The sequence below is a fragment of the Triticum dicoccoides genome, chromosome 5A (assembly GCF_002162155.2).
Source record: "Triticum dicoccoides isolate Atlit2015 ecotype Zavitan chromosome 5A, WEW_v2.0, whole genome shotgun sequence".
In the NCBI taxonomy this organism is placed as follows: Eukaryota; Viridiplantae; Streptophyta; class Magnoliopsida; order Poales; family Poaceae; genus Triticum; species Triticum dicoccoides.
Genome location: NC_041388.1, coordinates 699,095,335 through 699,106,902, shown reverse-complemented (window position 1 = coordinate 699,106,902; position 11,568 = coordinate 699,095,335).

The window sequence follows — 11,568 nt, the reverse complement described above, 5'->3', positions numbered from 1 at the left end:
CTCTCAAGAGGATAAGTATTTTACGGTGGGTGAACGAATTAGTATTGAGCAATTGACAGAATTGAGCATATTATGAGAATATCTAGGTATGATCATGTGTGTTGATGTCAAAACCGGTGGATCTCGGGTAGGGGGTCCCGAACTGTGCGTCTAAGGGGGATGGTAACAGGAGGCAGGGAACAAAATGTTTTACCCAGGTTCGGGCCCTCTTGATGGAGGTAAAACCCTACGTCCTGTTTGATTAATATTGATGATATGGGTAGTACAAGAGTAGATCTACCACGAGATCAGAGAGGCTAAACCCTAGAAGCTAGCCTATGGTATGATTGTATGTTGTCCTACGGACTAAAACCCTCCGATTTATATAGACACCGGAGAGGGTTAGGGTTACACAAGGTCGGTTACAAAGGAGGAGACACACATATCTGTATTGCGTAGCTTGCCTTCCACGCCAAGTAGAGTCCCATCCGGACACGAGACGAAGTCTTCAATCTTGTATCTTCATAGTCTAACAGTCCGGCCAATGGATATAGTCCGACTGTCCGGAGACCCCCTAATCCAGGACTCCCTCAGTAGCCCCTGGACCAGGTTTTCAATGATGATGAGTCCGGCACGCAGTATTGTCTTCGGCATTGCAAGGCGGGTTCCTCCTCCGAATTCACCACGGAAGAATTTGAATATAAGGATAGTGTCCGACCCTACAAAATAAGTTCCACATACTACCATAGAGAGAATAATATTTTCACAAATCCAGTTTGCTAACTTGTTTCGGCTACACGACATTATGTCACGGCCCGGTGATTATTCGAACTGTTTCCTTTAACTAGCCCCGCACATAACGTGAGGCAGTTTTTTGACACGTCTTGTCAAAACAGAGATCGTGTCCCCTTATCACGGGATTCTCATCAATAAGGGTGTGGGTAACCCAACCACGCCATCGATTACGGTGCTTGGGGGATAAGCGAGTTTTACCAGGCTAGTGGGGACGCATAGTTTCGTCCGCCCATATAAAGGGATAAGGATTTACCTTTTCATCCACGCCTTCTTCCTTCTTTGCTCATCCATTTTCGCACACTCGAACTCCAGCGCCCAAGTTCGCACTCCCCACCTCGACCTTCTCCAACCATGTCCGGAGCGGGAGGCAAGTGGATGGTCTCCTGTGTCACGGAGGAACACATTAAGAAGCTGAGGAGAGCCGGATACCTGCCCGACGACATCGTGCACCGGCTCCCAGAAGAGGGACAACTCATCCCCACCCCCAGGCCCCATGAGAGGGTAGTGTTCCTCACCCATTTCCTCCGCGGACTGGGATTCCCTCTCCATCCATTCGTCTGGGGGCTCATGTTCTACTACGGCCTGGATTTCCACGATCTGGCCCCGAACTTCATCCTCAACATCTTGGTGTTTATCGTCGTGTGCGAGGCCTTCCTCCGCATCAAGCCCCACTTCGGCTTATGGCTAAAGACTTTTAGTGCCAAGCCGAAGATAGTGAGCGGCCGCCAGGCGAAGTGCGGAGGCGCCATGGTGGGCAAGATGCCCAACATCACATGGCTCGAGGGCTCCTTCGCGGAGACCATAAAGAGGTGGCAATCGGGGTGGTTCTACATCACCGAGCTGCATGACCCCAAATGGGTAGCAGCCCCCGAGTTCCGATCTGGCTTCGCCAGACGGCTCACCTCCTGGCAAGAGAAGGGCCTGTCCTGGGGTAGTTCGGGAGAGCTAACCGGACTCCAAACATGTATTCAAAACATGGTGAGCAAGAAGCTCAAACTTGTCAATGTAGTCGAGGTCATGCTCAACCGCAGGATCCTCCCGTGCCAACAACGGGCCTTCAACTTGTGGGAGTTCGACCCAGCGTAGCACTGAACTCTGAACAGGCTCTTCGACACAACTCACGAAGATGCCTGGAGGGTGCTATTCAAGAGCGCCGAGGTTCCCCCTCGCACCACTGAGGATCACGGATTCAGTGCGAAGCGCCAAGCCAGCGCGGTAAGCTGCTTTACCTTTTATAGGATACTTGTTTTTCATAGTTCGACTCCATGCGGGATCTAAACTCACGTACCTTTGACAGGACTGGCAGGAGACGGCCGAACAGCTCAACTGTCCGGCTCCTTTGCCCGAAGGCCCAGCTGACGCTCTCCTGGGGAAGATGCTGACTCTGGCTCCTTATACGGTGCCGGAGAAGACCAAGAAGGCCAAGGGAACCCGAAAGAGTTCCCGACGCCAGGCGTCATTGGACTCACCGTCCGAGGACTCTACGGCGCAATCCTCCCCCAAAGATGAGGAGGCAGAAGAAGATGCTCCCCCTCCAGACGGGGGAGACAAGAAAAGGAAGGCCGCCCCAACTGGGGAGGCCAAAGGGTCCAAGAAGGGAAGGACTCTCCTTTCGCACAGCTCTACCACCGCCGCCGATGGCGAGCACGAGTGGCTACCCAGGGCCAAGCCCCTGGGGAAGTCGTAAGTATTCGGATACCAGAGTAACTCATAGCATTCCTTTGTCGCACTGCTTCACCTAACGCCGAATATGATTATGCAGGCCGCCCCGAGCCCGCATCGATGTATCATCGGATGGCTCCCTGGGCTCGTCGGATATGGATAGCGATCCAGTTCCGACTGCCACCTCCCCTCACCATGCGGACGACGCCAAGGTATTGTCTCAAGAGGCACCGGGTCGAGGTGGACAGTCCCGGAGGCGCCTCAACGCGGCCTTCCGGACAACGGGAGCAGAAGGGACAAGGCCCTTGAGGGCTCCGAGTTTGGCCCACAGCTGAACACCGCACTGGAACCTCCAGTGGTTCCAGACTCGGGCAGGCGGCCTCCTTCCAAGAGGGGCAAGACGCCTGTACCGGTGACCTCTGTCCATCCAGAGGCGCCGGACAATCTGCTGGAAGCGCTTTGCAGCGCTTCCATCGACTAGGAGCACCGCACTATTATGAGTGCGGTGATCTTGAAGGTTCAGTCCACCAAGAGAGGATTGACTGAAGCATGTGCCAGCCTTCTAACAGGCTTTGAGGTACGTATGTAAAATATAGGAAAAATATTACCGCATAGACAGTAGCCCCTGATGCTTTGTTCGGTGTTCACAAAGAAAAGCCGAACAGAGGATCAAACAATATCGCAGGAGTCTAATATAAGTATGTCAATATGCGTATGTAGGCTTCGCTGCTGGCATCCGCCGCACTGACTGCGGAGGTCGCCGTACTGAAGAGGGACCTTAAAGGGTCCCAGGACGAGCTCGGCCTTGCCAAGAGGCAGCTCGAGGAGAACAAAGGTAAGTAGTACCTAGTCTATGGATATGTATAAAAAGAATGCGATTGTAAAATGACAGGATCATCATGGATTTGCCAGGGGCCACGACCGAAGTAGCGACCCTAAAGCAAGCGATGTCCGAGGCCTAAGATAAAGCGGCCAAGGAGCGCACCGAGCGAGAAAAGCAAGAGGCTCGGGTGGGCGAGGTGCAGCAAGAGCTCCAGGCTCTCGTGACGAAGCACGAGGCGTTGGAGCTTGACTCGAAGACGCGAGAGTCTAAGCTTGCCGCGACCCTCGAGAGCGCAAAAAGTGCCAAGGCCGAAGCCCAAAAGGCCCTCTAGGAGATCGACGAAATGAAGAATATAGCGGTGGGTAAGGCATTCTATATGCAAAGCAATCATGTAAAAGTAAATTACCGATTACTTACCCGAATTCGGAGCTCTCCAGGAGCATTCGCAGATTTGCCCCGCGGCGTGTCGGATGCCGCGAAGTTTTACTGGGAAGAGGATGGAAGCTCAACGGAGAAGTTGTTCTGGGACCAGTATACTGAGACCGAACACCCGGTGTCTGTGAGCGACTAGCTAAAACAGCTGGTCGAACTGCACAAGGCGGCCGAAAAGGCCATGAAGGGCTTTATAGTCCGACTATGGCCTGGAGACGCCCTTCTGAACAGCTACTTCGGCCTGGTGAGGCGGCTTGTGGATGACTGCCCGCGGCTGGAGGTCGTCAAGCGATCCGTCTACATTGAAGGTGCACGTCGGGCTTTCGCCCGTGTCAAGTTGCAATGGGTCAAGCTAGACGCCGTGAAGCTGATCAAGGAAGGGCCGCCAGAGGGCAAGGAGCATCGCCACCCCGAGATGTTCTACGAGGGTGTTCTGGAGGGTGCCCGTCTCATAACGGACGAGTGCACGAAAGATGTAATATTTGAGTGAAACTTGCTCGTGTGATCCTGTATTTTATGAAAACTTGTTCACATCCGCTATGCAACGCTTGTTTGAATTTAAAATATTACCTTCTGTTTGGCCATTTATCGATCTAAGAGATGGCTAGTCCTCGGCTTCTGCCCCCATGCCGCGAGTGCTGGGGTGTTCAGGATAAACCTGAGCACTCTTGTTCCCATTTTTGGGTCCTTCGAGGGAGGTGCTCAGCACAACGAACAAGGCAACCGGACTAATAATGCTTTATCACTCTCACTTAGCCATAGAATTCTATAATTTTAAATTTTGGCGAAGCCCCTGGTGTTCGGAAGGCCGAATTCGGGGCGCGATACACACCTTTAAGCCGGAAAGGGACGGCCCCTCGCTCTAAGCGGCATAAGTCTTTAGGGACTCGAAACCTCGCCGAACAGCGACCAGTCTCTCGCCTTATCATGAAAGTCAGTTTTAGCTTTCTCTACTGAGGTGCTCAGCCCAGCAGAACCGGGGCACAATCACAGTAGTTCTCCTAGCTCTACCTTAGCCGATAGAGCGGAACGTAGGTACCAAAACATAGGAGCCGGGCAAACCCAACATTTGACCAAAGACATGATTCGGAGCTGATGCATATAATGCTATAAGTTCGGGGTGCCGCACTTGTGAAAGTGTTCGGACTTTTCACACCAAATTGTGGGGTACGTAAGCCCCTCGTGTATTGGCCGTACCAAAGTGTACCATTGCAAGGCGTCATTAATGAACACACACACACACACACACACACACACACACACACACACACACACACACACATATATATATATATATAACAAGAATGCAATAGTATTCGTAATGTTATGCATTGTTTATTCAAAAAGGTGCGTTAAAGCAGAATGATACAGATAGTGCGATAAGCAAAAAGTAGGACTATTTCCCTTACAAGGGCAAGCTGAGGAATAGTATTAAAGCAAGTATTTCACTCGTTATCGTAATCCACCAGGGAATTCCGTAGCTTTCCGCCTCCTTGGTTGCTGCATCATGTGTTCGGCAATCATGCTGCTGGACAGGGTTTCCAGAGATTAAGGTCCTGAAAAAGAGAAAAATAACAAAGCGGGATGCCCCTAGTGCGGTTTAAGCCGCGTCTTGGGGCGTGCCGCAGTTGTACCCCCCTCCCCACCTGTGCCCATGGTATTTTTAGTGCGTAATTATGTACGCGTGGCACGAGTTTCGCCGTTTGGCTGGGACTGGGGTGGGGGCCGCATTGCTACGCGAGCTCAGATCGTGCCAGGCGGTCTAGCTGCCGATTACTCCGAGCGCGCTCGAAGGTGTCCGGCTCTTGAAACGCCAAACTGGTGGACTGCCTTGAAAGACTGCTTTGCGCTTCTGTTGCGAGGGCTGCAGTGTGCTCCTCCATTCATAGAGAGCGCTATGTGTTTCCATTGACTGTAATAACCCCACGAGGTCTTGGCATCTTGAGCTTGAGGTATGCATAATGCGGTACCGCACTGAATCTCGCAAATGCGGTTCGCCCGAGCAGTGCATGATAACCACTGCGGAGCGGGACTATATCGAAGATTAACTCTTCGCTTCGAAAGTTATCCGGGGATCCGAAGACCACTTCCAGTGTAATTGAGCCTGTGCAATGGGCCTCTATGCCTGGAATAACGCCTTTAAAGGTCGTTTTTATGGGTTTGATCCTTGAGGGTTCTATACCCATTTTGTGCACTGTGTCATGATAAAGCAGGTTCAGGCTGCTGCCACCATCCATAAGGTCTCGAGTGAGGTGAAATCTGTCAATGATTGGGTCTAGCACTAGTGCGGCAAATCCGCCATGACGGATACTAGTGGGGTGGTCCCTGCGATCGAAAGTGATCGGATAGGAGGACCATGGGTTGAACTTTGGGGCGACTGGCTCCAACACATATACGTCCCTGAGCGCACGCTTCTGCTCCCTCTTGGGGATGTGGGTTGCGTATATCATGTTCACCGTCCGCACTTGTGGGGGAAACCTCTTCTGTCCTCCGGTGTGTGGCTGCCGGGGCTCCTCCTCGTCATCGCTATGTGGCCCCTTATCCTTGTTTTGGGCAATTAACTTGCCGGCCTGATTGAACACCCCACAATCCCTGTTGGTGTGATTGGCTGGTTTATCTGGGGTGTCGTGTATTTGACACGAGCGATCGAGTATACGGCACAAACAAGATGGGCCGAACGTACTTTGCTTAAATGGCTTTTTCCGCTGACCGGGTTTAGAGCCTTTGAATCCGGCATTGACTGTCGTATCCTTAGTATTATCGTTGTTAATGCGGCGCTTATGTTTGTTGCGACGTGACCTGCTATTGTCGTCCTTGGTATCCGAAGTACCATGGTTCTTTGACATATTTTTACTGCGAGCCAGCCAGCTATCTTCTCCCGCACAAAAGCGGGTCATGAGTGTCGTGAGGGCTGCCATAGATTTCAGCTTTTCCTGACCAAGGTGCCGGGCTAGCCACTCGTCGCAGATGTTGTGTTTGAAAGCTGCTAGAGCCTCTGCATCCGGACAGTCGACGATTTGGTTTTTCTTTGTTAGGAACCGGGTCCAGAATTGCCTAGCCGATTCTTCTGGCTGCTGAATTATGTGGCTCAAGTCATCGGCATCTGGTGGTCACACATAAGTGCCCCGAAAGTTGTCGAGAAATGTGGCTTCTAGATCTTCCCAACAGCTAATGGACTCTGCTGGCAAGCTGTTAAGCCAATGCCGCGCTGGTCCTTTGAGCTTTAGAGAGAGGTATTTGATGGCGTGTAAGTCATCACCGCTGGCCATGTGGATGTGGAGGAGGAAATCCTCGATCCATACCGCAGGATCTATTGTGCCGTCGTATGATTCAATGTTTACAGGTTTGAAACCTTCTGGGATTTGATGATCCATTAATTCGTCTGTGAAGCATAAGGGGTGTGCAGCGCCTCTGTATTGGGCTATATCACGACGTAGCTCGAATGGGTCTTGCCCGCTATGTTCGGCCCCGCCGGATTTACTTTTACTATATCCGGCGTGACGTTTATTGTCTCGCATAGTGGCGCGCCCTCGTGATCCGTAGATTGATCTTGCGTGTTTTGCTTTGTCCTCCAATACGTCTTGCAGGTCTGGCGTGTTTCCCTATGTTTTTTTATTTGAATGGCGTCAGGGTGCAGGCTGAGCTTTTGGCTGGAATGCCTCTCTATCATGGCCACGAGGTGGCCGATCTGCTGCGTCATACGCTTCTTCCTCTAGTCGAGGTAGCAACCTGCATTTTGGGTAACTCTTGGAGGGGCTCTTGAGTTTATATTCCTCGGCCGCGAGGACTTCAGTCCATCTGTCAGCTAGTAGATCTTGATCAGCTTGAAGCTGCTGCTACTTTTTCTTCAGGCTATTTGCCGTGGCCATAAGCCGGCGCTTGAAGCTCTCTTGTTCGACGGGATCCTCTGGCACGGTGAATTTTTCATCGCCGAGGCTTGCCTCGTCTTCGGAGGGGGCATGTAATTATCATCCTGCGCCTCTCCGTCTGCCGCTCTCTCGGGAGGGCTGGCTCCTCCATCCTCCTGCTCTAAATCTTGCTGGAGGGGGTTGTTGTTGTCTTCGGCACTATCCGGAGTATTATTACCTCCTGTGCCGGTATCACCACTTTTTCTTTGGCGGGACTTAGAGCGGCGCCGCTGACGTTGGCGCTTGGGTTGCTTCTTGGAGGGGTCATCCTCCGCTGCCTTTGCCTTTTTTGGGTGTATCCACCATGTATATATCGTATGATGAGGTGGCTGTCCAGTGCCCTGTGGGCAGTGGTTCCTCATCGTCACCCGCATCGTCATCCGTACCGTCGATATCTTCGGAGTCAAAGTCGAGCATGTCGGTTAAGTCATCGACAGTGGCTACTAAGTGGGTGGTGGGTGGGCCACGAATTTCTTCGTCGTCCGCATCCCAGTCCTGCCAGACGTAGTTCGGCCAGGATCCTCCGGACAAGGAGAGAGATCTTAATGAGCTCAGTATATCGCCGAAGGGCGAGTGCTGAAAGAGATCGGCGCCCAGCCGAATTCGATAGGACCGGGCGCAGGCGGTTCGGAGTCCGTGGTTGGAGAAGGATCCGACAGTTTAACAACACGGCTCTCGTGCAAGGTAAGGTCGATGTTCAGATCGATCGCCGCTGAGGGTAAGGCCTCTGTGGCGGGGTCCATCCACCCGTCCGTGGAAGGCACAACTGGCTCCGAATTTAGGGTTGGAGCGGCTGCTAGTGCGATGTCCTTAATACTGTACAATGGTAGAGCTAAATCGTACTCATCGCGACAGCATGATGCACAAGGCAGAGGCTCGAAGCCGTCGAAGATCAAGTCTCCACGGATATCGACCATGTAGTTTAAGCTTCCAAACCTGACCTGGTGGCCAGGGGCGTAACTTTCAATCTGCTCCAGATGGCCAAGCGAATTGGCCCGCAGTGCAAAGCCACCAAACACAAAGATCTGTCCGGGGAGAAAAGTCTCACCCTGGACTGCATCGCTATCGATGATAGTAGGAGCCATCAAGCCTAACGGCGATGACACAGAGGAACTCTCAATGAAAGCACCAATGTCGGTGTCAAAACCAGCGGATCTCGGGTAGGGGGTTCCGAACTGTGTGTCTAAGGCGGATGGTAATAGGAGGCAGGGGACACAATGTTTTACCTAGGTTTGGGCCCTCTTGATGGAGGTAAAACCCTACGTCCTGCTTGATTAATGTAGATGATATGGGTAGTACAAGAGCAGATCTACCACGAGATCAGAGAGGCTAAACCCTAGAAGCTAGCCTATGGTATGATTGTATGTTGTCCTACGGACTAAAACCCTCCGGTTTATATAGACACCGGAGAGGATTAGAGTTACACAAGCTCGGTTACAAAGGAGGAGATACACATATCTGTATTGCCTAGCTTGCCTTCCATGCCAAGTAGAGTCCCATCCGGACACGATACGTAGTCTTCAATCTTGTATCTTCGTAGTCTAACAGTCCGGCCAATGGATATAGTCCGGCTATCCGGAGACCCCCTAATCCAGGACTCCCTCAATGTGTATAGGCATCACGTCCGAGACAAGTAGACCGACTCCTGCCTGCATCTACTACTATTAATCCACTCATTGACCACTATCCAGCATGCATCTAGAGTATTAAGTTCATGAAAACAGAGTAACGCCTTAAGCAAGATGACATGATGTAGAGGGATAAATTCATGCAATATGATAAAAACCCCATCTTGTTATCCTCGATGGCAACAATACAATACATGCCTTGCTGCCCCAACTGTCACTGGGAAAGGACACCGCAATATTGAACCCAAAGCTAAGCACTTCTCCCATTGCAAGAAAGATCAATCTAGTAGGCCAAACCAAACTGGTAATTCGAAGAGACTTGCAAAGATAACCAATCATACATAAAAGAATTCAGAGAAGATTCAAATATTATTCATAGATAATCTTAATCATAAACCCACAATTCATCGGTCTCAACAAACACACCGCAAAAAGAAGATTACATCGAATAGATCTGCACAATAGAGGGGGAGAACATTGTATTGAGATCCAAAAAGAGAGAAGAAGCCATCTAGCTTATAACTATGGACCCGAAGGTCTGAGGTAAACTACTCACACTTCATCGGAGAGGGTATGGTGTTGATGTAGAAGCCCTCCGTGATTGATGCTCCCTCCGGCGGAGCTCCGGTACAGGCCCCAAGATGGGATCTCGTGGATACAGAAGGTTGCGGTGGTGGAATTAGATTTTTGGCTCCGTATCTGATCGTTTGGGGATACGTAGGTATATATAGGAGGAAGGAGTACGTCGGGGGAGCAACAGGGGGCCCACGAGGGTGGAGGGCGCGCCTTGGGAGGGGGGGGGTAGGCGCGCCCCCTACCTCGTGGCTTCCCTGTTGGTTGCTTCACGTAGGGTCCAAGTCTCCTGGATCTTGTTTGTTCCAAAAATCACGTTCCCGAAGGTTTCATTCCGTTTGGACCCCGTTTGATATTCCTTTTCTTCGAAACCCTAAAATACGCAAACACAACAATTCTGGGCTAGGCCTCCGGTTAATAGGTTAGTCCCCAAAATAATATAAAAGTGGATAATGAAGCCCAATAATGTCCAAAACAGTAGATAATATAGCATGGAGCAATAAAAAATTATAGATACGTTGGAGACGTATCAAGCATCCCGAAGCTTAATTCCTGCTCGTCCTCGAGTAGGTAAATGATACAAAAGATAATTTTTGATGTGAAGTGCTACTTGGCATAATTTTAATGTAATTCTTCTTAATTGTGGTATGAATATTCAGATCCGAAAGATTCATGATAAATGTTTAATATTGACATAAAAATAATAATACTTCAAGCATATTAACAATGCAATCATGTGTTCTAAAAATAACATGGCCAAAGAAAGTTATCCTACAAAATCATATAGTCTGGCTATGCTCTATCTTCACCACAGAAAGTATTTAAATCATGCACAACCCTGATGACAAGCCAATCAATTATTTCATACTTTTGACATTCTCAAACTTTTTCAATCTTCATGCAATACATGAGCGTGAGCCATGGATATAACACTATATGTGGAATAGAATGGTGGTTGTGGAGAAGACAAAAAAGGAGAAGATAGTCTCACATCAACTAGGCGTATCAACGGGCTATGGAGATGCCCATCAATAGATATCAATGTGAGTGAGTAGGGATTTCCATGCAACGGATGCACTAGAGCTATAAGTATACGAAAGCTCAACAAAAGAAACTAAGTGGGTGTGCATCCAACTTGCTTGCTCATGAAGACCTAGGGCATTTTGAGGAAGCCCATTATTGGAATATACAAGCCAAGTTCTATAATGAAAAATTCCCACTAGTATATGAAAGTGACGAAATGAGAGACTCTCTATCATGAATATCATGGTGCTACTCTGAAGCACAAGTGTGGTAAAGGATAGTAACATTGTCCCTTCTCTCTTTTTCTCTCATTTATTTTTATTTTTTATTTCTATTTTTAGTTGGCCCTTTTCTCTTCTTTTTTATGGCCTCTTTTCTTTCCCTTTTTTTATTTTTCGTCCGGAGTCTCATCCCAACTTGTGGGGGAATCATAGTCTCCATCATCCTTTCCTCACTGGGACAATGCTCTAATAATGATGATCATCACACTTTTATTTTCTTACAACTCAACAATTACAACTCGATACTTAAAACAAAATATGACTCTATATGAATGCCTCCGGCGGTGTACCGGGATATGCAATGAATCAAGAGTAAAATGTATGATAGAATTATGAATGGTGGCTTTACCACAAATACGATGTCAACTACATGATCATGCTAAGCAATATGACAATGATGGAGTGTGTCATAATAAACCGAACAGTGGAAAGTTGCATGACAATATATCTCGGAATGGCTATGG